Raw genomic sequence first — 24,160 nt, 5'->3', positions numbered from 1 at the left:
GAAACATGAAGTGCTATCATGTCCCTACTCCAATTAAATTGGGGATCTTCTGGTCCAGGTAAAAAATGGAATCTTTGTGAAAACTCATAATATTGTAAGTTCCCTGCATTAGAGGACTTATGTGACAGTCATTTGAACAGTATCTGAATATTTAAATGCAACTAAAACACTTTGTATTTGGAGTAATTTTCATATTGGGAAAGTTGCAGATGGTTTAATTGCTATCATAGTAGAAAAGGGCAAGCAAGAGATTCTAAAAATATTCTAACCAATATTGTAAATCAAAACAATAATCCTTGAAGAAGGATGATAGAAATTAGTGCAACAGTTATAGATCTACAAAGTGAAGAAGTGAGGGTTCCTATCATACCAACATTCGAGTTTCCATACTGAACCATGCAAAACCCAGATCAATTTTAATAGAGTACCACAAAATTACAAGTAGGTGGTCCCATCAGGATCTGATGATTCAAACATGAAACCATGCTCAACATGGGTAGTGTGATGAAGATTTTCTCAAAATATGTGAATTCCAGAGCATGGAAATAAACCTTATGAATCAAGGATCTACAGTTCTTTAAAATATTCAAGGATCCAAATCATTAAAAGTGTGCTGGACTATTCCTTTCCAAACAAAAGCCTGATTACTTCATCTTGCATTTACTACCACAAAGACATATATGCGACACCTAGTAAGTATCTTGAAGTTCTGCACACAATATATTTCACTCCCAAAAGCATTTCCCTTGACTTTACAGAGCAGGTGATACAGAAGCCTGTTTGCTTTGAATTAAGCCTAGACTAAGAAGCAATTCTAAAGTAGATCCAGGTTTGGCATATTCAGCACCTCAGTAGTATATAAAGCTTTGGAAAGCAAAATATGCACTGTGGAGTTCATGCAAGCCTTAGTTAGTAGGATCTAAAAATAAGCTCATAAGCAAGACCATGCTCTTTGAAGCAAAAAATTATACCTCTTAAAAAAAGAGGTTGACATGCACTTATCCCATGATAGAGTACAAGGCTTAGGAAGAGCATCACAAGTGAACCTTATCTGGATCTACACCCTTGAAGCTGAGTCCTTCCTGGTTTCCTAAGTCAGACAGTTCCAACAACAAATTTCTTGACAGACAAAATTGATGCGTTTTTAACTGAGAATAATCATGAAAAGAGGACATAAGCAAAGAATCAAGAGCAAATTACATAGACTCCCATATCACTAGAATATTTGCAGGGGCACTCCTCCCTCAGGGCACATTAATGACAATTGAAGACCAGCTGAATTGAAGACATAGAAGGTTTTCTTGATCATGGTTAGCTAAATATGTTGGTTCAAGCAGAAATTGGAGAGTGGCTGCTTTGCAGTCTTATTCATAGGTAGCATAGGATCATAAATTGTTATTCACATTGTTTGAAGAAGTAGTTACAGTTAAGAATAATGCTTACATGGTCAGATGTTCAGGAAACCATGGGAAAGAAATGTGAAGATCAGAGACAAGAATGCCTGGCATAGAGACATTCAGGGGGATATAAAGGAGCCAAGACAAAGTACAAAGATATTCTTATAATATATTAATGTGAAACAAAAAATGCCTACCACAGAAGGACTATTGCAAAAACAGTATGTATAACCCAGTTCATTGTTGTTAGCCTAATTTTGTCAATAGCCTCTTACTGATGAATATTTCCAACATAGAAACTATTAGTGTATTGTAAAATGGATAAAGGATTTCTACATATACTTATTATCAAAGTTGATCTAAATACTCCCCTCTTTTAATGTAAAACAGAAAAGAACACAGAGCCCTGGTACAACCCTATGGCTCAAGGAAATCAACTGGCCCTGAATATCCTGTAATGGCCATTGATTTGTTCTCCCAGGAATAGATGTATTTCAGGCATGTCATGTGCTTTACCTTTCTAGTTCAGTCACAGAAAACTTTAATGTATGGAGCACCTATTCATGGTATGAATTTCTGCCCAATTGATCATCAGATGAGGAGACCCTTCACAAGAAAGGAAATGTAATAGTAGTTCCAAACTGCATAATGCATCATCCTCAAATAGCTGTACTTATAAAGAGTTGGAAACCATGCTACAGGTGCATCAAAACTGTTAGTTTTACAGATAATACTGTGAGGATGAAGTTCTAAATAAGAAGGTCTTGGCTATTCATTCATCCCCAGTAGAAAAGTTACTTGTGCCTATGAATCATGGAGTAGAGACATGACTTCCAAATGTCCTTTGGTTAATATGTGTTTCTCCTTTCCAGAACTGAAAGATCTGTTAGGATAGAGATCTTGTAGGATAGAGATCTTGAGCATAACATTTTAGTAGATGAACAACTGGCAAGAAGAAACACCATCATATTTCTGGCAGACTTACCTGATTACTTGGAAAAGATCTGAATATTTTTACATCATAAAAGCAGCAGAAACACAAGTAAAACTCAGCTTATTCATGCATGTATATTATTATTCTCTGTACCTGTGAATAGACATGTACAACAACTTCTGCCTGAGAAAGATTTGTTCTATCAGCGATCCCACCCCTAAAATCAAATTTTGAACTATACAGCTATGTATCAGGCAGAAAAGCATCAGAGTTTATATGTGGACCACAGAATGAATTGTAGAGGAGGGATATAATAAATTTCGGCACAATTAACTACAGGGCTGAGAGCTATTATATTCTCTAATACATCCCTTATAAGTTTACATGTTGAAATGGTTAACTCCTAAAATCTGGAGGGACAACTTTCTTAACATGGAGACTACTTAGCACCCAGATACTTTGAGAAGAGACAAGCAGCAAGTGTGGAGAGCTGCCATTTTAAAACTTCATTTTTGATGTAGCAAAATTGGAGATGAACTCATAATTCTCAAGATGGAGGCACAAAATGAGTAAGTAGGCTATACTAGAGGTATATTGATACTTCCACCTCACATGGACTCCTCTGGTGGGCATTCTTTGCTACAGAGCTGGTATTGACTTTGTTGCATCTTCATCTTGGTCTCTTGTATACCTCTAAACATTTCTACTATCTTTTTTTTTTCTTTTTTGTTGCCACTGTTCAATAAAACTTTGCCTCTAACTTAAGTCTTAGCATCTACTTTCTTAAAGACCTGATTCATATAGATGAACATATATTCTACAATATTTGCTTATAAGGAGAGAATCATGAATGAGTGGGGATTTTCTTCCACAGTATAAAAACTTCAACTCTCAAACAATGCAAATTATCAAGCACAATAAGGAGTGAATTATCAGACAATCTTTAACTACCACACCGCTAGAATCTACCCGTGTTCATTTTGAAGACACTCTCTGCAAGGTCTGAACATAGCCAAAGAATACACAGGGCAGTCCTCCTAAGGCCCTGCCTTTTTCTCAAAATTAGCTTTTTTCATAATGGCTCTTTCAAGAGACTCCTCCTTGGCTGGGGGATCTAATACCTGCTCCACAATTAAAGACTTTCCCTAACCCAATTCTTTCCCTTCTCGTTCACAGGTACCAGACGTCTGCCATGGTTTCATGTCTCTTCGTACTTAATCCTACTTTTCATTCCTTGTTATCTTTCACAGGCATTTCCTATAGTAACTTTCTTAAAAGTTCAATACCAATTTTCACATGCTACCTTAAAAACCAAACTAACACAGAGTTTTTCCCATTATTGCAATGAATATTTAAAAATTTCCATGTTAATCTGAAACCTCTATCTTAATTTTTTTTTCCTTTTCTTTCACCCATTGCTTCTGGAATTGTATCACATATTTACAATATATTTTCCTAAAGCAAAATATTTTAAATATGCTTAAAATCTGTTCTTACTGTATTTTATTGATATATTCAAATTATTTACTAACCTATTAAAGCATTTTCTGAAACTGGCCCTTTTTTCTGAACTTATTCTATTTTAGATGACATTTCTTTAAAAACAAAACCAACAAAAAATCTAGCATGAAAATTGGATTTTTTTACCCTAAATGCACTCTAAGTTTCAGGTTACAGTAGGATCATCTAATTCCCTACTCTGTATTCTGTACTTATGTTAATAGAGTCTAAGATCAAATTTGCATTTTTTGCAGCATGCAACAGAATCCTATAAATGCTTCATGCACCTAGAACTCATATATCTTTTTTGCATATACCACTGTGAAGACTTATTTGCTTCACTCCATATTTCTGAAGTTGTTTCTTTGAAACCAAGTGTGATTCTTTACATTTATTCCCATTACTTTTCATTTAATTTGCTTTCGTCTGATTCATCAATACTCTTTCACATCCTGACTATACTATATATTATTTATATATCCCTAATTAGGTTCTCCTTCAAAACACATGCATAATGCCACCTCTCTGTAGGAATAAATGTGGAACAGAATAGTCTCAGTAGGCATGTGTTTAAACACCTGCTTACATACTGACATCAATGTCTTTTTCAGCATTTCTAAATTTTGTCCTTCACCTATGTTTGGATCTATGTAACTATGTATTTACTATCATTAATTCTAGAGGTTTTTTTGCCTTCTACATAATTTTTTAAGAACAATACCAAATATATGTGTGTATATATGTATACATATGCATACATATGAACTCATAAAGTACTTCACAAAGGTGCTTCACAATCATTCTTCATCTGTTCAGTAATAATGAAAAAGGGAAGATTCTTAAGATAACTGATGTTGGAAAATGTTGGTTTTTTTTTTAATTGAATTGAATTGAATTTTTAACCAATTTCCTATAACCTCAGAATTTCCTGAGAGAAACATAACACATAATAGAGTGTACAACTAATTTTGACTTGCATTCAGACAAAGAATTTAGGATTTGCCTAGACTCATGGACAGTTCACCTTAGTTGAGAAATTCCACTGGTCAGTCTAGGTGAAGAACAGAAAACTACCTCTTAATACATCACTCTCCTTGTTTACCCAGTTCCAAACTCAATCCTGACTTTCTATAGAATTTTCCACTTAGTAAAACTAGCTTCCTAGTAAGCACATTTTTTTTTTCTACCAAAAACTAAAAATACCATGTTTTTCTTATCAATCCCAGAATTTCTTGGAATGAGGAAATGTAAGAAGCTTGGCATTTCTAACCATTGTAACCTGAGAGAAAAACCTGTTCAGATAACCATACAGGTTCTAACTTCATTTCTTTTCACAAAGTAAGTATTCCTCCCTTCCTATATTACTTGGTATGAGTTACAATGTATTATTCTTTGGGTTGATTCTGGTCCATTCAAATAAGAGAAAAACTGTTTAAAAGGCAGAAACATAAAAGCCATGAATTCTCCCTTGCAGGCCAAAATTGTTTCAGTAAACATTGACTTAAGCTTTAATGGCAAATTCACTACCTTCTTTTCTTCTTCATTTATTCCATGTGCAATTGACTATGATTTTTGTCATATTTTTTAGCATCTTGTATTTGGTTTAATAGCTAAGGTCTTTTGAGTGCCAAGAATAAACAGATTATTCAATTTATAGTCACATAAAAAATGACAGTTCAATGCAGTCACTCATTTTTTAAAGGATTTTCTTAGACAAAACTTAAGAATTCTAATTATAGTTCATTTATGCTACTATTCTTTGTCCAAAAATATTAGATATAAAAGGTTATTAATCAATGTTTATTTGAATTTTTTCCCATTGATTTGCAAAATAACATCATCTAAAATAACAACTTAGGCAGTATGTCCACCTTTATAGAATCAAAATAAAGGGCATTTTTGCAACCTTTCTTTATTTCTTTCTTTTGTCCTCATAATGAAATAAGGTCCTCAAATGAAAAGAAGGATATTAATCAGAATATAGTCTTGAATTTGTAATGAAAATTTGGCTATATCCAGGAAAAGTATATTCTTTTCTAGAGGATTTGATTATTTTAAGTATTTTACTTCATAAAAATAAAAGGAATAGATTCATTTATGTATAGTTTCCTTCTTTAAAATAGAAAAAAATATTGTCTGAGAAAATGTTCCTCACAAAAATGTTTAAGCAAAATTTAATCTGATAATATGCCAGATGAAATGTGGATACACTAATATGTTCCATAAATATAAACTTTGTTTTAAAGGAAGGGAAAAAAAGAAATTTGTTCAGGGAAATCCTGGAATGAAACTGAAAATATGAAGAGGAATTAATCAAACTAAACATAAGCATAGTTGAGCTTTAAAGAAAGTAATTTTCGCAACTAGGTGGCAGTTTTCCTTGGCATATTCAAATTAAGGGAAAATCTCTATTTTTATGTTATACAACCTCAAATATGTTGTTTTATTTATGAGTCTTAGGTAATAAGAAATTTCTGTATACCACCATATGCCTCCCCTTAATGGGATGATATATTATTTCATTTTGTTTTTAATTTTCATTCTTGGTCTACTTGACTATATATAAATTAGTATGAATGCAGTATTTATCACATAAACTGAGCATTAATAATATATTTTAATGCTAGTTCAAGAATGAAAATGATACTTTGGAGAATGAAACTTGAATTCTAATATGTTGGTAATGAAAACAAAAATTAAAGTTAAGTGATAAGTTAAGCAATATTTTTAGTGCATTTTAAAATGGATAAGAGACTTGAACTTCAAAAAATCATGTTTTCAAACATATCCAAAACTTAAATTGGAATTTGGTGTATAAATCATGTTTCTTAATATTATTAACAGAATAAAGTCAATATACTTTAAAAGCAATAGGTTGAAAACATTAAAAAAAACAAAAAATCTTTAAAACTTTTCAATAGGGAGATGATTATCAAGATTCAATTACTAATTATATTACCATTGTTTTTTTTCAATTTTTTTTCATTATTTTAATAACATAAGAGTTTCTATAACAGATCTCAACTTCTGCACTTACTAGACTTTGGGGGAGAGTTGCTCTGTGCTTCGTAAGATGCTTAGTAGCATTTCTGTCATCTAACCACTAGACCTAGCACCTACAATGGCTGTAGCAATAAAAACTGTGTGCAGATATTGTCAAAAGTCCCTTGTCATGGGTGTGTGTTGTGGAGAAAGAGGCACTGCCCTGGTTTGGGAATCACTGAACTAAATGAATTAAATTATAAAACACTAAAACTACACAGCAGTTGGTCATAGAATTTTTATAGGTTTTATTTCCAAACTTTCAACAACTATAAAAGATATACATAATATTCATAAAGAAATCTAAATTTGTAACTGAATGGAATTCGCTATGTTTTATAAGTACATTGTGGTGAATTTAAGGAATATAGAGATCAAGTTTCAGAAAAGTGAGGTAGAATGAACAATAAAATTAGCTGAGCATGAAAAAGTGGCAATAACCTGCCAAACACCATAGAAGAACAAAATTATGGATGACATCTTTAATCAAATTTGTGATAGATGCTTTTCATAATTTTTTGGAGGGTATTAGCAAAGATTAAAATATCTTAACTAGGAAATATATTAATATTGACATGATTAAAGAAATGTGTAGATTACAATCAAGAGTTATCAATACTGAAGCATCATTTTCCAAACTAGAAATAAATTTTCTTCTAAAGAGATCACACCAGATGACAACATGACGTACTTCCTTTTATAAGATGGCTAAGCAACCAAAATTATAACTCATCACATCAAATTAGAAATTCCTTTTTTCCTTGTAGTTTGTTCGCTGCTCAGTCACCAATCTGCTTGGAAAAGACATATGGCAGAATCTTTAAAAAAGAGGTCAACAGAGTGGGTGCAGAACATAGTTTTCCATAACAACAGAGATATATAATTCCTGACACCACCTGGTACACTGTAAATTTTTTTTTAAATGTATCTCTGTCTGAAATTAAAGGGAAGGATCATCAATATAATTTATAATTATGTTGTTATTTATAATTTCTTTTTATTATTTTTAGTTGTAGATGGACACATCTTTTCATGTGGTATTGTGGATCGAGCCCACTGCTTCCTAAGTACTAGGCAAGAGCTCTACCATTGAGCTATAATTTCAGCCCAATTATAATAATCTTGGTAATATAATTTTAATATAATAAAATATAATATCAATATAATATGATTAAAAAATAATTAATACAATATATAATAACATAATTTTAATATCATGTAGCAATTATCAAGTCTATGCCCTTCACTTGTTTCTTTGTTTAGTTCAGGGATTGAACCCAGGGGTGCGTAATAACTGAGTCACATCTTCAACCCTTTTTAAAAAATAGATATTTTATTTTGAGACAGGGTCTCACTAAGTTGCTTAGAGCCTTGCTACGTTGCTGAGGCTGGCTTTTAACTAGAGATCCTCCTGCCTCAGCCTCCAAGCTGCTGGGATCACAGGCAAGCACCACCTTTCCTGGCTCATTTGCCTTTCTCACTGCCAGACACATAGACATTTCTCAGCAAACATTTATTAATCTGCATCTTTTTTCTTTTCTTCTACTTAAGTAATAGTTCTGAATACTCCTGTCATTTGTTTATTTTTGTCTTCATTTGATGCTTTAGATTCTAAATAGTAAATGTTATTTACTTATTTTCACTTCCATTCTTTCTTCTCTATTTATTTAGGTTTCAGAATTCTTCTTCCCTGGTGCAGTGTTCCAATCACTTCCATGTGTCTGACAAATATTTTAGTATTCTGGAAAGTTTCTCTCTTCAAAACTGACACTTTATTATACAACTTCTTAGAATAACTGCTGCTGATGGCTCACAGGTACATTTCTCACAAGCAATAGGCTTTCTCCAAAGTGACACTTTGATTCAGAAGTGTTGCCCCTAACAATTGACAGTTTCACATGGGAATATAAATGTCTTCAATTTTTGACTTAGTTTGGGCCATTTCTGTCTTTTAGGAGCTTTTCAGTTCTAGGGATCCCCATCCTGACTGGAGTCTCAGTTGCAAGCAAATTGCATGTAAGCTTCTTCCTCTCCCTCTGACCAACTTCTTCCTCTTTTTCCTCTGACCAACTTAATGTTTCAGGATTATCACCTTAGAAAACTATAATGAATGTTCTATATATGGCTTCTCACAAGGTGCACAAAATTAGAAAAATAGGTTTCAACCTAATCACAAAAGTAGTAAAATTTTAAAGAACAAACACCTTAACCAGGTCTAACCAATGTCAGGTCTCTATTAAGGAAAGAGTAAGCCCCTGAGACTTGAAATATCTGGTTGGATACAGAAAATGAATTGAGCTCTCATACTCCTCTGTACCAAGGTGGCTCTCCCTCTACATTTTTGACATGTTGGACCCGATAAAGCTTAGCTGTAGAGGGATGCCCTGTGCATTGTAGGATGTTGAGCAAAATTTCTGATCCATATTCAGTAGATGCAAACAGTATCTCACTCCTCAGCTATGATAATTAAAAATATCTCTAGATGTACCAAAATGTGCACTCACTAAGAAGCCTAAAAATAATTTCTGATCGAGAACCTTAGCTCTGAAACTCTGTACTCCAATTGTGATGTATTTCTCTGTATTCAATGATACTGCCTCCCTTCTTGAAGTCCCAGGAGAGAAAAGAGCCTTACAAAACACTATTTTTCTTCAGGATTTATATCAATCTATTTTTGTTTCAAACAGACTAAGCATACCTTGACTGAGGATATTCTGTATCTATAAAGTAAGAATAAAAATTGCATGCAGGGCTGTGGTTATAGCTCTGTGGTAGAGCACTTGCCTAGCATATGTGAGGCACTGAGGTTGATCCTTAGCACCATATAAAAATAAAATAAAAGTATTGTGTTCATCTATAACTAAATTTTTTTAAAAAGATCACATGCAAATAAACAGAAGAACCTGGCCAATCAGTACCATCAGAAACCACAAACATTTTATGTGATAATTTGCTGCGGGTACTGTACAAGGGATAGAGATACATAACTTCAGATTGTGTGGGAGGTAAATATTATAAGGACTCAAGATCCTTCCTCATTAGTGAAGTATTTCAGTCAGGTAAATTAAGATATAATTGAGTTTTCTAATCCAACACTAAGAATGAAGTATAATTCTTGGTAAGCCTTTTCAGATTTAGTGGATACCATGATTTTCATATGCAGGATTATAGGGGAGGGCATAGAAGCCTGCAGCCTTGCAGGCTGTTCAGAGAAGAAAGGACCCTGCAGATTGCCCATGCTACGTTCCTGAACTTTCCTTTGGCTATGTGATCCATCAGACACTGGTCTATAGCAGGTATCTTTGGATTTTATGTGCAATTGATATCAATTCTTGATGAAAAGAAAAAAATAAGCAATAATATAGTAACTTAGGATGCTAAAACAAAGTCACAAACTGAAGCACAAATCTATATATGCTGGGTTCTGTCTTGTCCATCATATCACAAGATGGCACTATTCTGTAGCAATGGATAATAAGATAAAGTGGTATATTCAGGATTATGGGTGAGGAACGTCAATACATGCAAGTAGTAACCAAAATCAGGCTGTGTCTCTCTATATCTCCTCTCAGGGAAGACTCTCAGGAGACCAGGCATGTGCAATCACCTTAATGGGAATAGTTTTATGGGATGTGGTTTGATATCCACTTTGTACAGAAAGAATTTTAACCTATATTAAGAACATATGCCAGCTTATGTGTAGTGACAGAGAACCTGCCTTATTGAACACAAAGAGAAAGAAAATTTGGAAAATTGGTAAGAAAATTTCTGGGGAAGAAGCACGCATAAGAACCGATGGGAGTAAACATATAAAGTAAAGAAATCTGGGTCATGTCTTACCTTAATGGAAAATATCCATAGTCACTGCTGCCATTGCTCATCTCAGTGCTGAGACAATGGGTGCACAAATGGAGAAGCTCTGTGGCAGAGATAGATGTTTTATATAGAAAAAAATGTGGTTGTACTTGTATAATCTAGCTACTGACACTACTCAAACTACCACTCAGAGATCAACACTGAGCCTCCAATATGAGACCTTAGTTAAAGAAAAACAACCAGTCACTTGGTAGAAGTTAACAATATTTGGACTTTTTTATAGGGCAAGGTAGTAGTTCACTTTGCCTGGTATTGACATATATTATCACCCCTCAATATTTTTTTTCTTTTCTACAGAGACCTGGTTGGCATAACCATAAGAAAACATAAGCATCCTCACTCCATTTGCACAATGTCCCATATAACAATGCATGGGAACAAGGAATATGGTTTACATGAAAATAACCCTAAAACTAATCATAAATTATATATCCACATATTTTTTCAACATATTAGCCCACCTAGAATCTTTCATCTTAACAGAAAGGAACAATAGTGTTTTCAAGATGCAGTTGAGAAATAGAATAGCAAAGGATATCCTGGTAGTACTGGATACTATCTTACAGGATATAATATGCATCCCAACTCAACAAATGTTTTGTACCTCAAAAACTTCAAGAATGTAATATATATAGGCTTGGAAGCCAAAGGGTACAAGTAAAAGTGGTTTCACTCACTGTAACTCCCAGAAAACCATTTGTATTATCTATGCTTGCCTTTTTATTACAAAAAAGCAGCAGACAAAAGTTAATTTACTGATATGCATGATTTCTCCCAGTCATAAGGACAAGGTGACACTGCTATTATATGATGAAAACAAAGTATATGAGTAGGACTCAGATGACCTACCAATGAATCTCTTGTTGGGCCTATGCCCACTTTTAAAGGGACATGGATATTTCACTAGGCATGGTTTGAGAAAGACATAGTACCACATGTTCCAGGACATTTAGGGTGAATTCTTGGAGACTTCCTCCAAGCAAACTGCCCAAATAAGCAAAGGTGCTAATAGGATCTTTGGGTTTTCGGAAAGGGAGCACGCAGATTTTAATGAATCTTTGATATGCCCTTGAGTTTAGTTGTAGCAGTAGAGGTTGTGATTCCATCTCAGTAACCTGTCTAGTTTTAGAGCTCTAGGAAATAAGACAACCTGGAATTCTGTAAAAGGTCTTCCCAGATGGAGCACACTTCACAGCAGAAGCCTGTAGCTCTGAGGGGCAAAGGTATTCACTTTAACAATGATTTTCCATCTGGATCCCATCTTTGCATCTGGAAAACTTATGCTCCTCACAGTTAACGAATTTGGATGCTAATTGTTCAAAGCTGTCTCTTCATAGGGAATTGTCCTCTACCACAGGGAATTGGCATGTGCACGTTTAAACTCTTTTCTATTCTGTGGTCCTAGGACCACCCCCAGAATGATGATTTATGAAGAGGACACAGCATGCTGTTATCTTTATGACTATGATTTATTACAACATAAGATAAAAAGAAAAAAATCAACAAAGGAAACTGCAAAACTTCAGTCTGGGTAAAATCCGTGGAGGAACTGGGAGGGGGAAAACATGCACAAGCTTCCAGGACTCTTCTTTCATTGAAATCTTTACAGAAGTGAGGGATGTGGGTTTTCAGTGGGGACTGATCACACAGGCCTGCCAGGCTGTGTACTCTCTTGTGAGATCAGTACATCAGCTGATCATTGTTAGCATTCTTAGCTGATGCAGGGATACAAAGTGTTAGCCCCCTTGCCTGGATCTGTGGTATCATACAAGAGCCATCTAAGTACCAGCTCTGCAAGAGGTTCACACTCCACAAATGAGCTTCTTTCTTCAGCACCCTTGCTTCATACCTTTTCTCGTATTTCTGCTCAGAGCTCTTCCTAATAAAACTCTGTTGACAGTGCCCCAGTTTAGCATATGTTTCCAGGCAACGTATTATAAGGAGACAGTCCCAATAGTGAGTATCTGAGAGAAACTGTAGAAGAGATGATGAGGTCTAGTTACTTGCAAATGTTAAAGTAACAATAAGAATCCCCCAGGATATTGTTAGCTTTTAAAATGCCTAGAACTTCCGATGAAGATTGAACAAGTACAAAATTTTCACTTATGATTATAATTCTAAGAATCATAATTTTAAGAATTATAATACAGAAAATTGTTTCTTTTACTAGTAAAATAAATACATGACAAGTCCAATTTAGATCACTAACCTTATGTTTGAAATGTAAAATGGAAATAGCTGTAATCTCAGCAGATAGCTGAAAGTAAATAAGAAACATAATTTCATCTAGATTAGAAGTCACAACAGAATTAGAGGGGATACTTGGTAGATTGTTAGTAAACAAGCACAGGTGCACACACACACATATATACATAGCACTGTCATGTACTGTTTATAGTCCTTGATGTCAAAGAATTAAGTGGATATTCATTATAGTGTCTCTGGCTGTCTAGGACAATATAGTTGCTTTGTGAAAGTTAGTTGAATTTGATTATAAATGACTGTCCCTACTTTGTGTATGGTGCTAATAATAACAGATCTGTATAAGAATAAGAGAGTTAATCTGTCCTACTGGGTAGGGTCAGTGAGAAGATTTGAAATCTTAAGCTCCTTGATGAAAGGATAATCAATGTAGTCTTAAATTTTCCTAATTTTATAATCCTGAAAATGTCTCCCATTGAATACAAATTAAGTCTTTGCTTCAAAGGCTCCAGTTACAAATCAATCAGTTCATTATTTAGTTGAATGTAACAAAATTAAGTTGCGTTTAGCCAAATCAGTTTCATGATGTGAATACTATGTTGAATCTCATTCATTTGGTACTAAATGCACCTAGCTACTTGCATATTCCTATGCTACCCTGCACACACTTTTCCCTCATTATGCATTAGGCTGTTTAGTAATATGTTTTATTTCCTTATCTCCCTCAAAAATCTATGGGCCTTGTGAAGTCATTTTATCTAGAATGTTTAGGATATGTTATGCTACCTATAAGGGGTCATACTCTGAACTCATGGAATAACTAACTGCATTGGAAACAGATTTGACTTTCCAATATTGTATTTAAAAATACTAAAATCTTATTTAACTGTTGGTTCAGATAAATAGGAAAAGTAACTTTCTATTGTATTACCCTGAAAATATTAGAAAAGGATATTCATACCTATACATATCTTAAACTTCTACAAACATTTCTTCTCTAATTATTCTCTCCAAAGATTGCTGAATGGCCTTTATCAACTTTATTTCTTAAATACACATTTATTCCTGTATCTTAATGGGGGTGGCCTAGATCTAAATTTTCCAGAATCTTTTTTTTTAATATTTATTTTTTCAGTTTTTTTAGGTCGACACAAAATCTTTATTTTGCATTTATGTGGTGCTGAGAATCCAACCCAGTGCCTCACACATGCTGGGAGAGTGCACTACCACTTGAACCACATCCCCAACCTCTTCCAGAGTCTTTAACCCACAGGGCTACAGTTTAGATTCTTCCAATGAGACATAATCTTGTAAGATCTGGAAGTTTGAAGAGAATCATAATAAATTATTGACTAGCAGAAATTATGAACAGGTTCATGGATATTGTAAGCTTCAGAATCATGGCTTCAAATGACAGTTTCCTGCTGTCCTCACCAAAAATGTCCATAACAAAGTGTCAGGCAGCTGCAATCTTCAAAATTAGCTTTCCTATTCCTTTTGTAGTTCTGCATTTCCTAAGAGCCAAAAGAGGTCTTGTTGATCTTCCCTAGCCCAAGCCTTTCAATGATTGTGTAATCCACATATTTCCTGTATCCAATCCCCTCCTACCTAGCCTGAAGGATTTCTTTATTCCTGACAAAATTGCTGCAGTCTGGCTGTAGCAAACTAACAGGGGGTGGAGGGGTGTGTGTGTGTGGGGTGACGAGCAACTTGTGTACATTGATTCAGCAGGAGTGGGAGCCATTTATTGTAGGACAGGAGGGGTATATGTACATTCCACACAGCTTATCTTAATTAACATAAACTTTATGTTAATTAAACAACCAATAAGGAATCTCCACACTTAATGGATCTTAAATTTGGGTAGAGTTACTTCTAAATCTCACCTTTTAGAGATATAATCATTTATTAAGGCCTAACTCAGTATTTAAGAGAAAGAGAAGGAAAGTTTTGGAGGAAATTGTTTTAGGGAATTTTTTTAAAAAGTATTCTGTTTGATTGTCAACTGGCTAGAGGTACCACTTTCTCCTTATTCTTTCTTTTTCAGTGTGTATGAGGGTTTTATTTTCTTTAAATTCATGTTTAACTGTCAGATAATAAATAAATAAATTTGTAGATATTAGGGGGGAGGACCATATAATGTTCAATATATGCATGCACTACATAATATTTAAGTAAAGTTTATTGTTTATTTATGGTAAAAATAACCAAATTCTTCCTCCTAGCTTTTTGAAATGCACCCCATATTTTGTTACCTATAACCACTCTGTTGTACAATAATGCATCAAAGCTTCTTGCTCCTATCAACTATACTGCAGAAAACATTAATTAAAATTTCCCCACCTCTAGAGCCCCTACTTTCCCTGGGCTTTAGTTTCATTCGCACAAATTCCCTATATAGAAGTTATAGTATGCATATCTACCATTTGTGTAAAATTAATATAAAATAATAAAGGAGCTACTTACTAAAATTATGATTAATAAAAACCAATATTTAGTTAAGAAGACATGTAGACCAATGGTACAGAATAGAAGACACAGAGACAAACCTACATAAATACATTTATCCCATACTAGACAAAGGCACCAAAAACATATACTGGAGAAAATATATCCTCTTCAACAAATGGTGTTGGGAAAACTGGAAAGCTACATGTAACAAAATGAAATTAAATCCTTATCTTTGATCCTGCATGAAACTCAATTCAAAGTGAATCAAAGGCTTAGGCACTAGAACAGAAACCCTGCACCTAATGAAGAGAGAGTAGGCCCAAATCTTTACCTTGTCAGCTAAGGTTATGACTTCCTTAACAAGACTCCTAAAGTACAAGAAGTAAAATCAAGAATCAATAAATGGTTGGGCTAGGGATGTAGCTCAAGCGGTAGCGTGTTCGCCTGGCATGTGTGTGGCCCCGGTTCGATCCTCAGCACCGCATACAAACAAAGATGTTGTGTCCACCGAAAACTAAAAAATAAATATTAAAATTTTCTCGCTCTCTCTCTCAAAAAAAAGAATCAATAAATGGGATGAATTTAAGCTAAAAAGCTTCTTATCAGCAAAGGGAACAATCAATAACATGGAAACAGAGACTATAGAATGGGAGAAAATCTTTACCACATGCATCTGAAATACAGCATTAATCTCCAGGATACATAAGAAATTCTAAAAAAATTAACAAAAAAACACAAACAAATAACACAATCAATAAATGGAACTGAACAGATATTTCACAGAAGAAGAAATATAATCGATCAACAAATATATGAAAATATGTTCATCATCTTTAGCAATTAAAGAAATGCAAATCAAAACTACTCTAAGATTTCATATCACCCCAGTCAGAATGCCAATTATCAATAATAAAAACAAAAATAAATTTTGACAAGGATGTGAGGGAAAAGATACACTCATACATTACTGGTAGAAATGGCGATTGGTGTAACCATTATGGAAAGTGGTATGGAGATTCCTCAGAAAACTTGGAATGATACCACCATTTGATCCTGCTCTTCCACTTCTCAGTTTATACCCAAAGAACTTAAAATCAACACACTGCAGTGTTTCAGCCACATCAGTGTTTATAGCAGCTGTACTCACATTAGCTAAATTATGGAACCAACCTAGATGTACTTCAAAAGATGAATATATATATTCATATGTATCACATATGTATCAATTGTATCTCTTATTCTGTGAAATATATGTTCAGTATGTACATAACACTTTCCATCATGTATATATGAGGTACTACTACTCAGCTTTAAGAGAGAATGAAATTATGGCATTTTCAGGTAAATGGATGGAGCTGGAGAATATTGTGCTAAGCAAAATAAGCCAATCCCGAACAACCAAAGGCCATTTTTTTTTCTGATAACTCACAATAAGAGAGGGTGGCTAGGAAAGAATAGAGTTACTTTAGATTAGGTTGAGGGGAATAAAGAGATAGGAGGAATATAGATTTAGGAAGAGTACTAGAATGAATGAGACATTATTACCCTATGTCCATATATTACTATGTAGCCAGTGTAAATCTACATCAGGCACAATCATAAAAATAAGAAATTATACTTCAACTATATATGATGTATCAAAGTGCATTCTACCATCATGTATAACTAATTAGGACAAATTGAAAAAAAATATTTATTTTTAAAGTAAATATATTGATTTTTCTAAAGTGAGATACAGATTCTTGTGTTTTACAGATGACAATATAAAACACATACTATAAAAAAAAACAAAAGCAATATTCTGGAATTTACATGAGCTACTAAAATATATCAAGTTATTATATACCAAAACTGTGTTTGTGCTTGTGTGTGCATGTGTGTGTATATGCTGCAGGTTTATATATATATTTTAATTTATTTGTTCTAATTAGTTAAAAATGATGGTGGAATGTATTTTGACACATCATACATGGAGTATAACTTTTCATTTTCTGATTGTACATGAGGCAGAGTTACAAAGATTGTGTAACCATATATGCACACAGTATATTAATGTCTGATTCATTCTACTATCATTCCTACCCCCATGTATCCTCCCCTGTAATTTTTATTCCATCAATGATGACCAAGGATTGTGAAAGTCTGTAATGATATACACTGATTTTTATTTTAAAATTTTACATGATTATTGGCAGTAATTCTCTCTAAAAGAGTAACCATCTGCAGGATGAGTCATTTTATACATTTTGTTTAAAATTTTTTTTCTACAATTAAAATCTAAATTTAAGATGTTGTATTATTTAGAGTGAAATTTATATAATTGATAATTTGACAGTGGTAAAATATTTCCAAATAGAAAAAAAGAGTTTTTTCCAGATATATTTATAATTGGATAAGTCAGATTGCAGACTGGGGAATTGTTGAAACTATTGAAATTCATAAGATAAGTGATTACTCTTAGAAATGTTACATGGGTTTCCTCTCTTCCTGCTTCCAATACCCCCACCCCCAAAGTATAAATAGGTCAATAATGTTTTGTAATTGTTTTTAATTTTTGAAGTCATGTGGTGAGGTTCTGGAGATGGAGGGTTGTAACATTACATGACAAAGTCTAATTACATAATATAGCAGAATCACACACTTAAAATGAATAAAATAGTAAATTTTAGGTTATTTATATTTTACCACAATTGAAAACAACAAAAAAAATTCTACTGTTTATTGAATTTCAGAAGCATCCTTTATTTTCTTTATCATTGATCATAATGAATTGTTTTCAAGTAGGGAGGGTTGAAGCAGAAAAATCAATGTCTTTTCTTTTGTTATGAAAAATGCTAAAAATCAAATGGAGAAACCACTAAAACAATGTAAGATTAATTAGAAACCAGTTTATATTAAATTTTTATGATGAATTGGTTAAACTTAGACATAAAATGTAAGAAAAAAATGATTTAATCATTTAAATATGAGGAAAGGAAATTACAAAATGAATATCCAACTAACATAGAGCCAGTCTTCTTTAGAAGAGTAAAAGACAAGAACAGGACAGCAGATAAACACAGTGGAGAAAATCCTATGGTGTTCTACCATAGAAGAATGTTTTTCTCTGGCTTAACAGCTATGGAGTGTCCATGCCTAATTTGTCCTGTTTCCAGCCAGGCTTCTCCAAAAGAAAGTTTTTCCTTTGGCTCACCACCTCAACTTTCTCAGGGGTCCCAGTCAGTCCTCCAACAGAGACACCTGAAGGAAAACAGCATGCACATGTCCAGAGGAATTCCATGTGAGCTACCCACAACCTTCATTGCCCATTGTTGCAATCAGTGAGCATAAGTTAAACACATAAAGAAAAGCTATGTTAACTTCTTAAAAGGGGAATCTGGTGGAAAAGGGAGAGGGAGTTTCTCCTCCTTTTGCTTGGAAACATCTAAGTAAAACTAAAAAAATATTTATATTTTGAAGATTTGATAGAATCATTTGTGAAATTTTTTAGTCTTGTTTTATTTTTGAAAGGAGGTGTTTGACAGCTTTCTCAAATTCTACCATGATAATTGGTTTGTTTATATTTTATACTTTCCTGGCAATTTATATTTTCTGAGAATTTGAAGTCAATTTTCAAATCTATTTAAACAGTTGAGCAAAATATTGTCCTATAGTTAGTTTACTCATATGGTTATGAAATTACTCTCTTGTTTGATTGCATTAGCTACAGGTTTATCTATTTAATTTGATTCTTTCAAAGTACAAGATATTGAATTTATTTATCAGTGTTAGTACTTATATATTTTCATTGTTAACACACATTCATGTTAAGACACATAGGGATAATTTGGCTCCATTTCCAAATTCTTGAGCCTGGTGAATCAGTTATTTATATTTCATTTTAAAATTTACATAAGTACTTGACAATTGGAATCTTGAAATTTCAATATTATAAGTAACACAATTATTAAAAATGAACCATATTAAGGAAAACTTGAAATATAATAATCTACAACCATTTACTATATGCCATTAAATAATACCAAAGTATCAGGTATAAAATTATGGAGACAATTTTGTTCATCTCCTCAAATATTTTATATTCCTCTTAATAGTGTATCTGTTTTTTTCCCTTGACCCAGATGTTTAATAATACATGTTCTGTCATTATAGTTTATTTTACCTTTATCTAAATTTTTATCTTAATGAAATCATGTAATTTTTATTCTCTTACACATGTCACTTCTTGAGGGACCAAATTATTTATTTATATTATTACTTATCCATGTTATGACATCAACAGTATATTTTTTTTCAATGCTGTATATTATTCCACTACATTTTTATCCATTTACCTGTAATCGGGTATTAGTGTTGTTTTCAATTTTGGCTGTTACAGTTAAAGCTATGAACATTCTTGTACAGGACTTTTTATAGTATATATATATTTGTATATTTTTTAATGTGGTGCTGAGGCTCAAACCCAGTGCCTCACACATGCAAGCCAAGCACTCTGACACTGAGCCACAACCCCAGCCCATAGCTATATGATTTTAATACTCTTTGAAATACATAAAAGTGGAATTTGTGAGTATTTGAAAGCCTCAAGTTTACTGAAAACTGTAAATTTCCAGGACAGTTGCTTATTTTTACTTTCCCACCAGTAGTATGTGACATATTAGTTGTGCAATATGTACTCCACACATTATCAAATATGGAATATCAATTCTTTTATGGTTTTTATTTAATTTAAAGTTATATGATGTTACTGATACTTTTTGACTGTTTTTGTAGATATGCAGTACTGTTTCAATTACAATTATAATTTACACTTTTTAAAATTTTATTTGTTCTTTTTTAGATACATACAACAGTAGAGTATGTTTTGACATAATTTCTAGTGACAAATTCAAATATCTTTCCATGTGATTATTTCCTTTTGTATATATTTGGTGGTGAATTGTATTTTCAATTTCTTTGCACTTTTTATTTGTGGTACCTAATTTTATTGAGTTATAAGAGTAATTCAATGTATTTAAATGAAAATCCTGTGTCAAATATTTATATATAAAGCAACAATTTCTCTTATTTTTATATTATAGTTTAGATTTTTATTAGTAACATCTTTTGAAGAACAAAATGTTTTATTTTGATAAAGTTTAGTTTCAATTTTTTATGTTTCTTGATTTTCATCCTATTTGAAATATTTTAGAAACTTTATAATTCTAGTATTAGGTTTATGTTCAATATGAGTTAATATTGTGTATGGTCTGAAGTAAGGGACAATAGTTTCATTTCCATCTATTTCATTGATTCTGAAAATTTTCTTCAAAATTGTCTATGCACTTTTAATTTTAAAGCAATTTACCATTAATACAGTTTTATTTCTAAACACTCAATTGTATTCCATTCATCTATGTATCTGTTCCTATGACATTTTCACACAGTGCTTAATTTTTATTCATATAAAAATATATCTTCATTTGATTCCATGACTTGAGTAATATTTTGCCTTGAAATAGAATGTTAATTGATTTTTTCTTCTTCTATTTAAAATTATTTCATTGTCTTCTTTCCTGTATAATTTTGATAAAAAATCCAAGGACATTCAAGTTATACATCTTTATTTTTTTCTTGAATCTTCTCAATAATTTCTTGCATTTTGTTTTTCAGCTATTTGATTATAATGTGCTTTGAATTTTTTCTTTGCATTTACACTACTTCTGGATTTTTAATGATTTTTAATGCTGAAATTCATATATTTTCCTAATTTGGGAACATTTTGGGCATTGTGTCTTCCCAATAATCTTCTCTTTTTCTTCTCTCTCCTCCTGAGTCTATAATTTTCAATGTGTTAGGTTTTTATTGTCTTATATATCCCTGACAATTTGAGTGTTTTCATGAGAGTTTCTCTTTGTTCTTCACATTTACTAATTGATTTTTAAGTTCATTGACTTGTTCTACAGTCACCTTCATTTTGCTTTTGTACACATCAAATGATTTATTTTTCAAGGAGATGGTATTTTCTTCTTACCAACTTTAAAGTATTTGATTCCTTTATATAGTTTCCATTTCTCTTCTGGAGATTTTCTGTTGTTTCCTTCATCATAAATGTGTTCTTATAACTCAATCCATTATAGTAACAGCTTTAAAGTCCTTGTTTCATGATTCTAACATCTGAATAATTTTATAATAGTCATTTGCTGAGTGCCTGTTCTATGGAGAATGGTTAACATCACTCTCTTTTCTCAAAAGTTTAGTTTGTATATGAATACTTTTAATGTTGTGTTTGAAACACTAAATTATATCCTATCTCTACAGAGTGTTGATTTATTTTAGTAAGTGGCAATTAATTTTGCTTATATTTCAATCTATTACACATGTATGCTGAATGGAGCTTTGATCTAAGCTGAAACAGGTTTTCAAGTGCATTGGTCCCATTAAACATTCTTCTTTTATTAGATTCACAATAATCATTTTTTAAAATTTTTTATTAGTTGCAGATGAACAAAATACCTATATTTTGTTTATTTCTTTTTATGTAGTGCTGAGGATAGAGCCCATTGCCTCACACATGCTAGGCAAGTGTTCTACCACTGACCTCATCTGCAGCCCCCACAATAATGTTTTTAAAGTCCATTGTCTCCATTATGTGGTATTTGTTATTCACATCCTTTTGAAATAAACACATTCTGGTTTTGAGATAAAGATCTTATACTTGGTTCAGTCCTCAGGCCAGTGTCTATTAGGTGTAGCAGTAGCAACAAAGTCCAGCATCACAGAAATAAGCACTGTACAGTCTAAAAGGCATCCATCAGCAAGGGTTTGATACCTGGCTATGGGGTTATAAGGGTAGGAACAGAGAGCTCAATAAGAGATGTAACTGGGGTAGGAACTTAATCAGTTAATCAAGAAGGGCAACTAAATGGCCTCTAGCCAGAGCTTTCACACACTGGGTAAGGACAACATTTGAGCCATGTTTTTTAGATGTAGTTTGAGATAGTTTCTCTCTCTTTGTCCTCTGACTTATTCGCTGAACTCTGCAGTAACACTTAAGATTATTCCCCTTGCTCCTATGGCAGAAAAGATGAAGGCTTTCTGTAAAAGACAGAGGGATATTACATTAACAGCAAATGCTTGCTTCCTTCAGGGCACAGAGGCAAAACAAAAACAAGAAAGAGGAATCAGGAATGTAAATTTTCTAGTTCATTCCCTGAATATTTCTGCACCTTGAAAAAAAATCTTCCTGTGTCTCTTTATTTTCTACATTTCTCCAAAAGCTGTTTCTACTCTTCTTACTAGAGTTTTTAGGTGTTGTTTTTTTTTTTTTTGTGTGTGTGTGTGTGGTTGTTGTTGTTGTTTTGGTGAGATATTTTGGGGTAGAAACTTACTCTTCTATACAATAGTGAAAGTCTAATATGTGCACCATTCTGACCTATTTTCTAGGACTATTTGTTGAATATGTTGTAATTACTTCTGACGGGGGTTGTTTGGGGGAAAAATCATTAAACTATTCAGTGAGAATCTTAGGAATCAGAAATCTAACCCAGTGTCAAATTTTATTAATAATTTTAAGGCATTAATAAATGAAGAAGATACCAGATAAATCAATGCAGTTCTCCAAGTCCATTTTTAAAATAAATGTACTACAAAAGAGATTAACACGTGAGGTCTTTAAGTGGTAACTGAGTTCATTTCACATATAAAGAAGAAAATACCTCTCTCATGAGATGTTCCCATTTTGTAATGGTTGCATACCATAAGTGACATTTTCTAAGGAGTCATGTTTTGTTTTCAGCCTAAGAAATCCTGGAAATATAAAACAGATTCTACCAAAATCAATATATACTCTCCAAAATTATTAGTAGTTGTTTTCTCATTTTATTAGCATGATGTCTTATGATACTAAAAGATCCTTTTGATGGTAAGACACAACACACACTAGAATAGAAGAAGATAGAAGTGTTTGTGGCTTAAACTCCAAAATACAGAAGCTGCCAGGCAAGGTCACACACATGGTTGAATGTGAAGATAGGGTTAATAGCAATCTAGAGGTGTAGAAAGTAGCATGTGCATGGCAGGTGGGATAGAGTTAGTGAGGGTGCTGAGGCTCACTGAGGATTGAGTAATTTGAACAATTTGTTGAAATCCAGGACACAGGACCTGACCCCAATTTTAACTTGGCCACAGGGTTGCTAGGGTATGAACAATACTTTAATGGTTCAGGTATGTATTTTGTCAGTTGGTTAAGAGGGGGGACTCACCCATCTCTAGCCAGAGGCTCAAAACTGGGTAAATACATTACTTCAAATGTTATACAAGCCTATAGCTTACCTGGATCATCTTTATTCTCTTGGGGTGCCCACCCACTAAAGAGGGAATTGCAGATCTACTGCATAACGACTTATTGTACACTATAAGGTATTAACATTTTGTCAAAGGGAATTCTAAACGTAATATGGGAATCCAGTTCCTTTATCATGTAGTTCCCACCATCCAGGGTAATCTGGACCATGATGCAGTAGTTTTCAGGTTGCAATTATTTTTAGCTCCATTTCCTTTTATCTTCTCCTGGTATAGAGAAGACCATGAATCTTTCAAATGCCTCCATTGCCCATGAAGTCCAGAGCATTAAGAACAGGTGTAACCAATCAAAGAAGATGCATAATACATTGTCTGGGCCAGGAACTGATAATAAAAAAAATTTACAACTAGTAAAAACAATGGCAGTCAATGCCCGGTGAGGTAGAGTCAGTATGGCTTATGTATACTTAAACCC

Source organism: Callospermophilus lateralis (genome assembly GCF_048772815.1).
Source record: "Callospermophilus lateralis isolate mCalLat2 chromosome 11 unlocalized genomic scaffold, mCalLat2.hap1 SUPER_11_unloc_2, whole genome shotgun sequence".
Classification (NCBI taxonomy): Eukaryota; Metazoa; Chordata; class Mammalia; order Rodentia; family Sciuridae; genus Callospermophilus; species Callospermophilus lateralis.
Note: the sequence above shows the minus strand (reverse complement) of the source record.